Source organism: Bubalus kerabau, chromosome 8, assembly GCF_029407905.1.
Source record: "Bubalus kerabau isolate K-KA32 ecotype Philippines breed swamp buffalo chromosome 8, PCC_UOA_SB_1v2, whole genome shotgun sequence".
In the NCBI taxonomy this organism is placed as follows: domain Eukaryota; kingdom Metazoa; phylum Chordata; class Mammalia; order Artiodactyla; family Bovidae; genus Bubalus; species Bubalus kerabau.
The window spans coordinates 108,978,453-108,994,049 of NC_073631.1; the positions used below are offsets into that span (position 1 = coordinate 108,978,453).

General features: G+C 50.7%; 1 pseudogene; it reads left to right on the plus strand.

Moving 5' to 3' along the window:
- Nucleotides 1-1,991: 1,991 nt before the first annotated feature.
- Nucleotides 1,992-5,296, plus strand: LOC129658393 (T cell receptor beta variable 5-6-like; annotated as a pseudogene).
- Nucleotides 5,297-15,597: the final 10,301 nt, after the last annotated feature.

The window sequence follows — 15,597 nt, forward strand, 5'->3', positions numbered from 1 at the left end:
TGTAGCGCCCTGGCCTGGTCACTAGTCTCCAGCGCTGTGGGTCTCACTGTCTCTTGGACCAGAGACACTGTGAGCACAGGTATGGATCCCATAGATCTGCCAGGCTCCAACTGAAGGCTTGTTTTTGTGGCTTCAACATCAAGCTCATTTGTTGCTTCTGACCTTAGCTTCTGTGTTTTTGTCTCTGAGGCCCCAGGAACGGTTAGTCACCCAGACCCCAGACGTGCGATCGGGTTCCATGGAAACCAGCTCATCAGGAGGTCACCATGGTCACCCACTCAGCACCAGGTGCATGATGTTCAGGTTCAGAAATGATTGAGAATTTGAAAATCAGAGCAGCAGAGCATGGCAGCCAGTGCAGGGTCCTTCCAAGTGTGAGGTTTGTGCATGAGATACAGTCTGGGGCTCTAGGATATCGGTTACTGAGTGGCTGCCCCACTTCACAAGGAAGTACCCCCATGCAATGGATGTCTCACGTAAAATCGGAGCATTTTTCCTTTACCCCGGGGTCAGCCATCTCTCCCGACGTCAGTCCCACGTCTGTATTCCTTTGTGCCAACATGTCATCCGTGGTGCTGGGCAACCAGCTTCTCTCCTCAAAGCAAGGTGGGTCACAGGCCTGAGGTGGTTCGGCTTGCTGCTCCCCCACCCCTCAGACACAAGGAGAAGCATGTGCTCAGGTGGACATGAAGGAGCTGAGCCTGCGTGTGACAGGCACCGAGCCTGGTGAGCTGCAGTCCATGGGTCGAGAAGAGTTGGACCCGACTGAGCTACTTCACTTTCACTTTTTACTTTTGTGCATTGGAGAAGGAAATGGCAACCCACTCCAGTGTTTTTGCCTGGGAATCCCAGGGACGGGGAAACTGGTGGGCTGCCGTCTGTGGGGTTGCACAGAGTCGAACACAATTGAAGCGACTTAGCAGTAGCAGCAGCAGCTATCAGTCAGTGACTTAATAAGAAAGAGAGCCCAAGGATTCCTCAAGTGTTGATGAGCCTGCCCTAAGGTTAGGGAACCAGATCCAAAATCATTGTGGGTGGAAGGACATGAACTGGACTGTTGTCAGTTAAGCAAAATAGAAACATGAGGGATTATTTGGGACACGTGAGTCATAAAGGGCAGCAGGAAGCCCTGAGGATTTTCCCTGAGATTCAAAACTACAGAAATAATAAACTACAGATCAATAAACTGAATATATGTAATAATGAACAGCTAGTTCTAGAATAAAGTATACATAAGGTTGCAAACAGTTTTATGGAAAGTTTACAACAAATGTAAGGCTTATGTTCATTGAGCCGGATGGGTCTCCCTGTTGTGAGCTGTTCAGTTCAGTTCAGTTGCACAGTCGTGTCCGATGCTTTGTGATGCCATGGACTGCAGCACGTCAGGCTTTCCTGTCCATCACCAACTCCTGGAGTTTATTCAAACACATGTCCATCGAGTAGGAGATGCCATCCACCATCTCCTTCTGTTGTCCCCTTCTCCTCCCGTCTACAATCTTGCCCAGCATCTGGGTCTTTTCAATGGGTCAGTTCTTCGCATCAGGTGGCCAAAATATTGGAGTTTTAGCTTCAGCATCAGTCCTTCCAATGAATATTCGGGACTGATTTCTTTAGGATGGACTGCATGTATCTCCTTGCAGTTCAAGGGACTTTCCAGAGTCTTCTCCAACACCACAGTTCAAAAGCCTCAATTCTTTGGTGCTCAGCTTTCTTTATAATCCAACTCTCAAGTCATACATGACTACTGGAAAAACCATAGCTTTGACAAGACAGACCATTGTTGGCAAAGTCTAGGTCGGTCCCATGTGAACAATTCACTCAGGTTCATTTCTGATTTGAGCCTCCAGTGGAAGGGGCGTGGTCCCCTGAGTGACAAGTTGCCTCTGGGGCTTGGCAGGGACAGTGACATCTCAGAAGGAATCACTGGAGAGCCCCTCTCCCCTCTCATCCACACTCAGACCAGAGGGCCCTCCGCCGGCCCCGCCCCCGCCATGAGCCCCTGCCTCCTGGGCTGTGTGGTCTTCTGTCTCCTGCAGGCAGGTGAGTCCTGGGGGGCAGGATTCCCTTCGGGGTGCCAGCACTAAGCCTGTCCGCTGTGGCTGCAGCATGGGTCCTCCTTCTCCACAGGGGCGGTCCATGCTGGTGTCTCTCAGGACCCCAGATTCCAGGTGGTGAGGACAGGACAGAGCGCGACACTGAGATGCACTCAGGATCTGGGTCATGACCCCATGTACTAGTACTTGCAAGACCCGGGACACGGGCTGAGGCTGGTCCATTACTCAGATGGCCCTCCCACCACGAATCTAGGAGATGTGCCCAAAGGGTACAGTGTCTCCAGATCAAAGAGAACTTCCTTGTCATACTGGAGTCTGCCAACCGCTCCCAGACATCTGTGTACTTCTGGGCCAGTAGTTACTCCACTGCAATGCATGGCCACCTGCTCTCTGTGCAAAAAGACAGGGGTCCATGTGCAAGCTCCTAGCACTGGGAACCTCACAGTCTTGGGGACCACGTGCCAGCTCTGTGACCCTGGATGTTTGACCTCTACACTCCTGGATCTGAACCCAGGGACTCAGAGATACGTGTCCACGATCCGTCTCTGTCTTTCCTTTGCATCCTCCCTGAATGCAGTTCGGACTGGATCAGTTCTGACTAGTTCTGACTCTTACGCATCCACCTAAGATCTCCAGAAGGAAAGAATATTAGTAAATCAGATATATCTAGACCCTCTTGTCTCTCCATAGCACCTCATTGCTGTATGTCTGGAAGTTTCTCCCACAGCCTAGCTCTCAAGTGCTCCCTGCTCTTGCCCACCATAGGGGCAAGTCGTTACTCCTTTACTGCCTTGGTCTCAGCTCCCCTGCCCTCTCTGCTCTAGAAACACTGCTTTGCCATTATCTGGGTCATGTCCCTTCCCATGACTCAGGGAACTTTGTAACCATGTGTAAGCGGTCATGTTTAAGCAAGTTCTTGGGGTTATCAAAGAGGAAACAACCTCAGTTAATTAGAAACCATCCAAAATCCCTTGGGAGTCCATTCCCAGGAGGAGAGACAGGCTGGGTGTGTGTGTTATCCTTCCCTGCCCCTCTTTCTTAGCATCTCAATTAACCTGGACCTGGTTTCTACCACTTGCCTCAGAGAAGTCTTCTCAAAGTCAAAATATTTCCTCCATGGTATCTTATTATATCAAGATTTTACAAGTTCATAGGAAATAAATAGGTTAATACACATAAAGCCTCTTCATAAAATGCACCTGCTAGAATTTGCTAATGCTTAATTTAAATATGAAATCTGGAAATGTATGGATCTGATTAATCAGAAAGAGGGCTGGAATACAGTGTCCAGGCTGGCTTCATTTGAGATCATGAGAGAGCTTATTTCTATTACCTGTATTACTCCATTTTAGCCAACTTCTGTCATTGGAGTGGTGCAGCAATTATTTCTTTCTTAGTAGAAATGTCTGATCATACATAGTTTTACCTCCACAGGCTAAGATTAGACTTGAAATCAGCCCTAATTCATCCGGGTGGGAAGGCAGCAGATAAGGGTGGTGTGTGTGTGTGTGTGTGTGTGTAGGGGTTGCAAGTGTGGAGTGTGGGGAATTTGTATTCTTGTTTTAGATGGAAGGCACAGATCCATGAGACCATTGGCCTCTAGGAGGCACTGTGGGCCCATGGTAAGCAGGGTGTGCTGGGAGGGGTTGAGAGTCACCCTGGAGAAGGCAGCTTAGGGGAACCTTGGCTACATGCCTGCATCAGGGAGCAGGTTTGAGCGCCCTGAGGAGTCCAGGGACACATGGACCCAGCACAGACTCCTCACTGCCCAGAGGAGTGGGGACGTTCCTCGAGCCTCAGGATGTACCCAGGGGATCTTCTGGAGCAGCATGGGAAGCGGAGGGTGAGGGATTAGTGTGGCTGGTGAGGGCTGGGTGATGAGTGTCAGGCAGGGACAGGAAGAGAAGAAAAAGCCATGTGATGGGCATATGGGGACATGGGGACAGTGCTCACTCACACCCACTCTTTGCTGAGGGGCTGTGCAGGACAGGGAAGGGTATAGAGGAGCCAGCCCTGGGTCCTGGCAAGGGGTCCAGTGGAAAAAGGCAGCCTGCAGAGACACAGAGCAGTGACGTCATAGGCAAAGGCTCCAATCAGGGAAGCAGGAGGGTCAGCACTTACCCCCTAACCCCAGGTGCCCCGCCCCCAGCAAGCAGTGGTCCTGGGTTCCTGATGCTGCCATGGGCTCCAGGCTCCTCTGCCGTGGGACTCTCTGCCTCCTGGGAGCAGGTGAGTCCTGGACACAGTGTAGGAGCTTCTGAGATGTCTTTGCATCCCTGAGATAGAAGCCTGGTGATGAGGGATGCAGCAGAAGGCTTCCCCTGTGCTCTGCCCTCAGCTTTCTTGTCTTCTTTACAACAGGCCTGGTGGATTCTGAAGTCACCCAGACCCCCAAGAACCTGATCAAATCAAGAAAATGGCAAGTGACTCTGAGATGTTCCCCTGAGTCTGGACACAGCTCCGTGTACTGGTACCAACAGGCCCTGGGCCAGAGCCCCCAGTTCCTTGTTCAGTATTATGATGTGGAAATGTATCAAAAAGGAAACATATCAGATCGGGTCTCAGGAAAACAGTTCAGTGATGCTGCCCCTGAACTGAGCCTGACCCCCTTGGAGCTTCAGACTCAGCCGTGTATCTCTGTGCCAGCAGCCAAGACACAGCCCTGCATGATCAGGTGCCTCTGGGACAAAAACACTCCTGCCCCAGCTCAGGAAGTGGTGCCCGTGTGTCAGCTGCCAGCCTGCCAAGCCCAGTCTCTGGTAGAGCGAGAGACTTTCCCAGACATTTACCTCTTGGTATGTTTTAATGCTCCTTAAAGTCATCAAAATAAGTATAATTTTAACTGTTTGTACATCTGAGGGGTCGTGAGTTGCCCAGATCTCGTACCTCATAAGTGTTAGAGCTAGCATCCCGGCGCGAGTCTGCTCTCAACACCTCTGGTCCCTTCACTCATGAAACTGTCTTGTACAAGCAAATTACATATACCTGTTGTGTTGTGTATAACAAGACACAGTTCGGGGCTCTGTGATATGAACTGTTACTCAATGAATGGCAGCCACACTTCACAAGGAGGTATTCCCATGGGAGGAATGTCTCAAATAAAAACAGAGCATTTTTCGTTTACCCTGGCATCTGCACCTCCCTCCATGTCCCTCCTACATCAGTATTCCTTTCTGCCAAAACATCATCCGGTGCCAGGCACCCAGCTTATCTCCACACAGAAAGGTGGATCACTGGCCTGAGGGGGTTCTGCTTGCTCCCTTTCCCCCAACACGGGAATCTTGGGCTGCTATGAACATGAAGGAGCTGTTCATACATTTGACTGGTGGACTGTCTGTCAGGAATTGATAGAAACAGATCAAAGATTTCCTCAAATGTTGATGAGCCTGCAATGAGGTTGGGAGCAGAAACCTGGAGAAACATGGCAGGTGGAAAGACATTGTCAGGGTGCAGTCAATGTTGCGGAAATGGAGCCTTGAATTGCCCTTGGGACACATATCATAAAGGGCAGGAGGATGTGAAAAGGATTCCCCAGGGTTCAAAACTCCAGAAATATGTAGATAAATACAAGTAATATACATGTTAATGAAGACTTTTCTCTGGACTAGAACATACAAATCATTTAATCACTTTAACATTTACGGAAAAAGTCTTTAACATATACAGAAAGGTTAGAGCAATGTGTGAGGCTTATGTCCACTGATCTGGATGGGCCTCCATGTTGTGAACTGTTCACTCAGTTTCATTTCTGATTTGAGCCTCTGGGGAAAGGGGCGTGGCCAACGTGTGACAGGTTGGCTCCGGGGCCTGGCAGGAACAGTGACATCTCAGAAGGACTCCCTGGAGAGCCCCTCTCCTCTCTCATCCACACACACACCAGAGGGCCCTCCAACCACCCTGGCCTCGCCATGAGCCCCTGCCTCCTGGGCTGTGTGGTCTTCTGTCTCCTGCAGGCAGGTGAGTCCTGGGGGGCAGGGTCCCCTTCAGGGTGCCAGCACTAAGCCTGTCCGCTGTGACTGCAGCATCCGTCCTCCTTGTCCACAGAGGCGGTCCATGCTGGGGTCACTCAGGCCCCAGATTCCCGGTCGTGATGACAGAACAGAGTGCAACACTGAAATGTACTCAGGATCTGGGTCATGACCACGAGTACTGGTACCGACAAGACCTGGGACATGGGCTGAGGCTGATCCACTACTCAGTTGCTGCTCCCACCCCGGAGAAAGAAGACATGCCTGACAGGTGGAGCATCTCCAGACCAAACACAGAGCACTTCCCTCTCATGTTGGAGTCTGCCAACCACTCCCAGACATCTGTGTACTTCTGTGGCAGCAGTTACTGCACAGCGCTGCGTGGCCACCTCCTCTCTGTGCAGAAAGACAGGTGGCCCACGTGCAGGCTCCGAGCATCGGAAGCCTCAGAGGTTGCAGACCACGTGCCTGCAGTGTGACCCTGATGTGTGGACTAGGTTGGCCTGAGCCTCACTCCCGGCCTTGGGGCCATGTGTCCTCCATTGATCTCTGTCTTTCCTCTGCATCCTCCATGTGAACCAGGAAGATGCTTCCCCAGCTCTGACTCCTAGTCATCACCTGAGCCTGAGACCTAGGAGGGAAGGTTGTTTGTAAATTAGATACATCTAGACACTCTTGTCTCACCTTGGGCAACTCATTTCTGTCTTTCTGGAAGGTTCTCCTGCAGGCTGCCTCTCACCTGGTCTCAGCTCTGTCCACCTTTCGCAGGCAGGCAGGACATTCCTCTCCCCACCTCCCTGCATCATCTCCCTTGCCCTCTCTACCACAGCCACAAGCTCCTTCCTTATCTGGGTCAGGACCATTTCCAAGTCACAGGGAGGCTTTTAAAGTGGCTACTCCATGTGGTCTGTTTTCAGCAAGCTGTAAGGAGTCATTGAAGAGAAACAAACTTTAGTTAATTATAAATCATCAAAAACTCACGTGAGCCCATCTGAAGGAGGACAGATTGTCTTTGTGTGTTCTCGACCCTCCTGCCCCCCAACATCCTTAGCATCTCACCTAACCTAGGCCAGGTTTGCACCACCTGGCTCCCTCTTCAAAATCTTCTCACAGTCAAAATATATCCTGCATCACCCCATTATATCAGGCTTTTATAAGTGCAGAAATAATTAAGTCCACATTTATAAAACTTCATTATTGAAAGAATGTATTATCTAGAATTTGATAATGCTTACTTTAAATAGGAAATCTGAAAATATATGCCTCTGATTAATCAGAAGTAGGTATGAATACATGTTTGCAGGCAGATTTACTTGAGATCCTCTGAGCATTTATTTTATGACATATATTTTCATCTTTAACTAACTACCATCATTGTAGTGGTGAAGCAATTATTTCCTCCTTAGGAAAACGGTCAGATCATACAGTCTTCTATCTCTAGAGGCGAAGAGTGGATTTGAAAATCAACCCTAATCAGCCAGGCTAGGAAGGCAGTAGAACAGATATCTCTGTGTGTGTGTGTGTGTGTGTGTGTGTGTGTGTGTGTTTGTTCAGCGTGTGGAGTTTTTGAAACCTTGCTTCAGAGGCTGCAAATCCATGAGACCATGGACCTTCGGCCACTAGGAGGCACTGTGTTTCCATGGTAAGCAGGGTGCCCTGGGAGGGGTTGAGAGTCACCTGGAGAAGGAAGCTTAAGGGAACCTTGGCTACATGCCTGCACCTGGGAGCAGGTTTGAGTTCCCTGAGTGGTCCTGGGACACATGGAGCCAGCACCGACTCCTCTCTGCTCAGGGAAGAGGGGTCATGCCTGGAGCCTCAGGATGTGCCCAGGGGGCCATCTGTGAAGCAGCATGGGAAGGGGAGGGTGAGAAGTTGGGGTATCTGGTGAGGGCTGGGTGATGAGTGTCTGGCAGGGTCAGACGGAGCAGAACAAATGTGTGTGGACACATGGGACCAGGGGACGAAGCTCCCCTCACACCCATCCTTGCTGAGGGGCGGTCAGGACAGAGAAGGGCACAGAGGAGCCAGCCCTGGGTCCTGCCAAAGGGTCCAGGGGATAAGGGCAGCAGGCAGAGACACAGAGCAGTGACGTCATAGGCAAATGCTCCAGTCAGGGAAGCAGGAGGGTCGACACTTTACACCACTCACCCCAGGAGACCTGCCCCCAGCCAGCAGTGGTCCTGGGTTCCTGATGCTGCCATGGGCTCCAGGCTCCTCTGCTGTGTGACTCTCTGCCTCCTGGGAGCAGGTGAGTCCTGGACACAGTGTGGGAGCTTCTGAGATGTCTTTGCCTCCCTGAGATAGAAGCCTGGCGATGAGGGCTGCAGCAGGAGGCTCCCCTGTGCTCTGTCCTCAGCTTCCTTCTGTCTCCTCCCCAACAGGTCTGGTGGATTCTGGGGTCACCCAGACCCCCAAATACCTGATCAAATCAAGAAAGCAGCAAGTGATTCTGAGATGTTCCCCTGAGTCTGGACACCGATCTGTGTACTGGTCCCAACAGGCCCTGGGCCAGGGCCCCCAGTTCCTTGTTCAGTATTTTGATGGGAAAGTGCGTACAAAAGGAAACATGCCAGATCGATTCTCAGGTGAACAGTTCAGTGACTCTCGCTCTCAGATGAACCTGAGCTCCTTGGAGCTGACAGACTCAGCCGTGTATCTCTGTGCCAGCAGCCAAGACACAGCCCTGCATGATCAGGTGCCTCTGATACAAAAACACTCCTGTCCCAGCTCAGGAAGTGGTTGTAGGGCATTGACTGCCAGCCAGCAAGACACAGCTGCTGGTAGAGTGGACAGTCTTTCCCAAACATTCTTTCCTGATATGTTTTAATGCTCACAAAGATTTTGCAAGATAAGCCTTATTTTATCTGCTTATTTATCTTAGAGGAAGTGACCTGTCATATTACTTAACTGTTAGAGCAAGGAATACTACTCGAATCTGACCTTATCACTTGTGGTCCTCACCACCCCCCCAACTGACCCCTGCCCGGAATGATGCATCACCCAGGCATGTGACGTGTGGTCGTGCTCCGGGGAAACCAGCACATCAGGAGATCACCACAGGTCCACCGTCATGTAACCAAAATAGCTACATAATTTTTAGGGTCCCTGGTTTCAAATACCACTGAGAATCTGCAGAGAGCAGAGCACTGCAGCATGTGTGGGGCCTGCTGTGTGTGGAATGATGCACAACAATATAAGAGTTTGAGGAGCTCTGTGATATTTGTTACTCAATTAATGCAATCCCCATTTCACAAGGAACCATTCCTGTGGAATGGATGTCTCACGTAAAATCAGAGCACTTTTCGTTTAACCTGGGGTCTGCCACCTCTCCCTGAATCCCTCCCACATATACGTTCCTTTGTCATCTGCTTGTGTGTGTGTGTGAGTGCTTAGTTGCTTCAGTCGTGTTTGACTCTTTGTGACCCCACGGACAGTAGCCGGTCAGGCTCCTCTGTCCATGGGATTCTCCAGGCAAGCATAGTAGAGTGGGTAGCCATGTCCTCCTCCAGGGGATCTTCCCAACCCAGGGATCAAAACTGCGTGTCTTATGTCTCCTGCATTGGCAGGCAAGTTCCCTACCATTCTCACAATCTGAGAGAAGCCCAGGTCATCCGTGGGGCTGGGCAACTGGCTTCTCTCCACAAAGAACGGCGAGTCCCAAGCATGAGGTGGTTCTGCTTGCTGCTCCCCTTCCCATTTCAGAAACTGCAAGCCCTGCGTCCAGTGAACAGGATGGGAATGTAGATGCATCGGTCAGGTGACCCGTCTGTTGGTGAATTGATAAGAAATAGAGCCAAAGGATTCCTCAAGGGTGGATAAGTCTGACCTGCGGTTGGGGAACCAGATGCCAAAAGAATCACTGCAGGTAGAAGGACACCAACAGGACTGTGGTTAATTAACTAAAGTAGAACCAGACACTTTCCCAAGTGGCACTAGTGGTAAAGATCCCGCCTGCCAATGCGGAGATGTAAGAGACTTGGGTTTGATCCCTGAGTTTGGAATATCCCTTATAGGAGGAAATGGCAAACCACTCCAGTATTCTTTCGTGGAGAATCCCATGGAGAGAGGGGCCTGGTGGGCTACAGTCCACGGGTTGCAAAGAGCCAGACATGACTGAGCAACTAACACTAACACTTAAGACACTGAAGGCCTATTGGGATTCATGAGTCATAAAGGGCAGCAGGAAGCCCAAAGGATTTTCTTGAGATTCAATATTACAGAAATATGCAGGAAAAAGTAATATATTTATGAACGAAGAATTATCTCTAGAAAAAGTCCGTAAGTTGCAAACTGTTTACAGAAAGATTACAACAACTTGTGAGGCTGATGCCCATTGAGCCAGACGGGTCTCCCTGTTGTGAACTGTTCACTTAGGTTCATGTCTGATTTGAGCCTCCAGGGGAAGGGGCGTGGTCCCCTGAGTGACAGGTTGGCTCTGGGGCCTGGCAGGGGCAGTGACATCTCAGAAGGACTCCTTGGAGAACCCCTCTCCCCTCTCATCCACACTCAGCCCAGAGAGCCCTCCCCCTGCCCCGCCCCAACATGAGCCCCTGCCTCCTGGGCTGTGTGGTCTTCTGTCTCCTGCAGGCAGGTGAGTTCGGGGGGGCAGGGTCCCCTTTGGGGTCTCAGCACTCAGCCTGTCTGCTGTGACTGCAGCATGGGTCCTCCTTCTCCACAGGGGCGGTCCATGCTGGGGTCACTCAGGACCCCAGATTCCAAGTGCTGAGGACAGGACAGAACGTGACACTGAAATGTACTCAGGACTTTATGGGTGGCTCAGATGGTAAAGCATCTGCCTACAATGCCGGAGACCCGGGTTCAATCCATGGGTCAGGAAGGTCCTCTGGAGAAGTAAATGGGAACCCACTCCAGTACTCTTGACTGGAAAATTACATGAACGGAGGAGTGTGGTAGGCTACAGTCCATGGGGTCCCAAAGAGTCGACACCACTGAGCGACTTTGCTCTGGGTCATAGCTATATATACTGGTACCAAAAAGACCTGAGACCTGGACTGAGGCTGATCCATTACTCAGATGGCCCTCCCACCATGGAGAAAGGAGATGTGCCCAACGGGTACAGCATCTCCAGATCAAGCACAGAGAACTTCCCTCTCACTCTGGAGTCCGCCAACTGCTCCCAGACATCTGTGTACTTTTGCGCCAGCAGTTACTCCACGGTGCTGCATGGCCACCTCCTCTCTGGGCAATAAGACAGATGAGGGCCCCATGCAGGCTCCCAGCACTGGGAGCCTCAAGGCTTTGCAGACCAGGTGCCTGCAGTGTGACGCTGGGGGTGTGGACTAGGTTGGCCTGAGCCTCACTCCTGGGCCTCCGGGCCATGTGTCCTCCATTGATCTCTGCATCCTCCCTGTGAACCAGGAAGATGCTTCTCCAGGTCAGACTTCTAGTCATCACCTGAGCCTGAGACTTAGGAGGAAGGTTGTTGGTAAATTAGTTATATCTAGACACTCTTGTCTCACCTTGGGCAGCTCATTTCTGTCTTTCTGGAGGTTCTCCCCGAGCCTGGCTCTCACCTGGTCTCGGCTCTTGTCGACCTTTCCCGGCGGGCAGGACATTCTTCTCCACACCTCCCTGCATCAGCTCCCTGGCCCTCTCTACCACAGCCACAAGCTCCTCCCTCATCTGGGTCAGGTCCATTCCCAAGTCACAGGGAGGCTTTTAAAGTGGCCACTTCATGCGGTCTGTTTTAAGCAAGATGTAAGGAGTCATCAAAGAGAAACAAACTTTAGTTAATTATAAGTCATCCAAAAACTCAAGTGAGCCCATCTGAAGGAGGAAATACTGCCTTTGTGTGTTCTCAGCACACACACCCCCGCCCCCCAATATCCTTAGCATCTCACCTAACCTATGCCAGGTTGACACCACCTAGCGCCTTTATCAAAATCTTCTGAGAGTCAAAATATATCCTATATCACCCCATTATATCATGACTTTATAAGTGCAGAAATAATTGAGTCCACATTTATAAAACTTCTTCAGAAAAAGTATTATCTAGAATTTGATAATGCTTAATTTAAATAGGAACTCTGAAAATATATGCCTCTGAGTAATGAGAAGTAGTTTTAAATACATGTTTGCAGGCTAATTCACTTGAGATCCTCTGAGCATTTATTTTATGATCATATATTTCCATCTATAGCTAACTACCATCATTGTAGCAGTGAAGGAACTATTTCCTTTTTAGTAAAACGGAAATATCATACAGTCTTCTGCCTCCAGAGGCTAAGAGTGGATTTGAAGAACAACCCTAATCAGCCAGGCTAGGAAGGCAGTAGAACAGATGTGTGTGTGTGTGTGTTTGTGTGTGTGTGTTATTGTGTGTGGGTGTGTATGTATTCCGGGTGTGGGATTTTTGTACCCTTGTTTAAACAGAGGCTACAAATCCATGAGACGGTGGACCTTCAACCACGAGGAGGCACTGTGTCTCTACTGTAAGCAGGGTGCCCTGGGCAGGGCTGAGAGTCACCTGGAGAAGGAAGCTTAAGGAACTTTGGCTACATGCTTGCATCTGGGAGCAGGTTTGAGTTCCCTGAGTGGTCCTGGGACACATACAGCCAGCACAGACTCCTCACTGCCCAGGGGAGTGGGTACCTACCTGGACCTTCAGGATGTGCCCAGGGGTCCATCTCCTGGAGCAGCATGGGAAGGGAATGTGAGATGCTGGCGTATCTGATGAGGGCTGGGTGATGAGTGTCTGGCAGGGTCAGACAGAGCAGAACAAGACATGTTGTGGGCACATGGACCAGGGGACGAAACTCACCTCACACCCACCCTTTGCTGAGGGGCTGTCAGGACAGGGAATGGCATAGAGGAGCCAGCCCTGGGTCCTGCCAAGGGGTCCAGGGGACAAGGGCAGCCTGCAGAGATACAGAGCAGTGAGGTCATAGGCAAATGCTCCAATTAGAGAAATGGAGAGTCAACACTTCACACCACTCACCCCACAAGTACTGCCCCCAGCCAGCAGCAGTCCTGGGTTCCTGAAGCTGCCATGGGCTCCAGGCTCCTCTGCTGTGTGACTCTCTTGCTCCTAGGAGCAGGTGAGTCCTGGACACAGTGTGGGAGCTTCTGAGATGTTTTTTCCTCCCTTAGATACAAGACTGTTAATGAGGGCTGCAGCAGGAGGCTTCCCTGTGCTCTGCCCTGAGCTTTCTTGTCTCCTCCCCAACAGGCCTGGTGGATTCTGAAGTCACCCAGACCCCCAAATACCTGATCAAATCAAGAAAACAGCAAGTGACTCTGAGATGTTCCCCTAAATCTGGATACTGATCTGTGTGCTGGTATCAGCAGGCCCTGGGCCAGGGCCCCCAGTTCCTTGTTCAGTATTATGAGGGGAACGTGTATCAAAAAGGAAACATATCAGATCGATTCTCAGGAAAATAGTTCAGTGACTCTCGCTCTGAGCTGAGCTTGACCTCCTTGGAGGTGACAGATTCAGCCGTGTATCTCTGTGTCAGCAGCCAAGACACAGCCCTGCATGATCAGGTGCCTCTGGGACAAAAACACTCCTGCCCCAGCTCAGGAAGTGGTGCCCATGTGTCAGCTGCCAGCCTGCCAAGCCTAGTCTCTGGAAGAGTGATAGATTTTCCCAGACATTAACTTCTTGGTACGTTTTAATGCTCACAAAGGTCATCAAAATAAATATTATTTTAACTGTTTGTACATCTAAGGGGTCGTGAGTTGCCAGATCTCATACTTCATAACTGTTATAGCTAGGATTTCAGCTCAAGTCTGCTCTCAACATACGTGGTACTTCGCTCATGGAACAGTCTCTGTACAGAGCAAATAACATGTACGCGTTGTGTTGTGTGTAACAAGATACAATTTGGGGCTCTATGATATGAATTGCTACTCATTGAATGGCAGTCACACTTCACAAGGAAGTATTCCCATGGGAGGGTGTCTCAAATGAAAACAGCAATTTTCATTACCTTGGAGTCTGCACCTCCTTCCATGCTCCTCTTAAGTCTATATTCCTTTGTGCCAGTACGTCATCCTGCGCTGGGCACCCAGCTTATCTCCACCCAGAAAGGTGGGTCACTGGCCTGAGGGGCCTCTGCTTGCTCCCTTTCGCCCAACAGGGGAAACACGGGCTGCTGTGAACATGAAGGAGCTGTACCCTAGTTTGACTGGTGGACCGTCTGTCAGTGAATTGATTAGAAAGAGGCCAAAGAATTCCTCAAAGGTTGATGAGCCTGCGATGAGGTTAGGAGCAGAGACCTGGAGAAACACGGTAAGTGGAGGGATGGGCTCAGGACTGTGGGCAATGTTGTGGAAATGGAGCCTTGAAGTGCTCTTGGGACACATATCATAAACGGCAGGACGACGTGAGGATTCCCCAGGATTCAAAACTGCAGAAATAAGTAGATAAATACAAGTAATATACATGTTACTGAAGAATTATCTCTGGACTAAAACATACAAAACATTATATCAGTTTATAGAAAACATTTATAGAAAAATCTTTAACATTTACAGAAAGGTTACAACATGTGAGGCTTATGTCCCTTGTGCTGGAGAGGTCTCTGGGTTGTGAATTGTTCACTCAGGTTCATTTCTGATATGAGCATCTGGGGGAAGGGGCGTGGCCCCCTGAGTGACAGGTTGGCTCTGGGGCCTGGCAGGGACAGTGACATCTCAGAAGGACTCCCTGGAGAGCCCCTCGCCCTCTCATACACTCAGACCAGAGGGCCCTACGCCCCACCCCACCCCTGGCATAAGCCCCTGCCTCCTGGGCTGTGTGGTCTTCTGTCTCCTGCAGGCAGGTGAGTCCTGGGGGGCAGGGGCCCCTTCAGGGTGCCAGCACTAAGCCTGTCCGCTGTGACTGCAGCATCGGTCCTCCTTCTCCACAGGGGCGGTCCATGCTGGGGTCACTCAGGACCCCAGATTCTAGGTCGTGAGGAGAGGACAGAGCGCGACACTGACATGTACTCAGCATCTGAACCACGATTATATGTACTGGTACCGACAAGACTTGGGACACGGGCTGAGGTGATCCATTACTCATCTGGGCCTCCCAGCACAGAGAAAGGAGACATGCCTGATGGGTACAGTGTCTCCAGATCAAGCAAAGAGAATTTTCCTCTCACGCTGGAGTCTGCCAACCACTCCCAAACATCCGTGTACTTCTGTGCCAGCAGTTACTCCAGGGCGCTGCGTGGCCACCTGCTCTCTGTGCAAAAAGACAGGGTCCCACGTGCAGGCTCCTAGCACCAGGAGACTCAGGGCCCTGGAGACCACGTGCCAGCATTGTGACCCCGGATGTGTGATATGAACAGGCCTGGATCTGACCCCAGGGACTCCGAGACACATGTCCACCATCAGTCTCTGTCTTTCCTTTGCATCCTCCCTGGATGCAGTTTGAAAAGCATCCAGTTCTGACTAGTTCTGACTCTTCCTCATCAGCTTAAGACCTCCAGAAGGGAAGAATATTAGTAAATCAGATATATCTAGACCCTCTTGTGTCTCCCAGCACCTCATTGCTGTCTGTCTGGAAGTTTCTCCCACAGCCTAGCTCTCAAGTGCTCCCTGCTCTTGCCCACCAGAGGGGCGGGTCT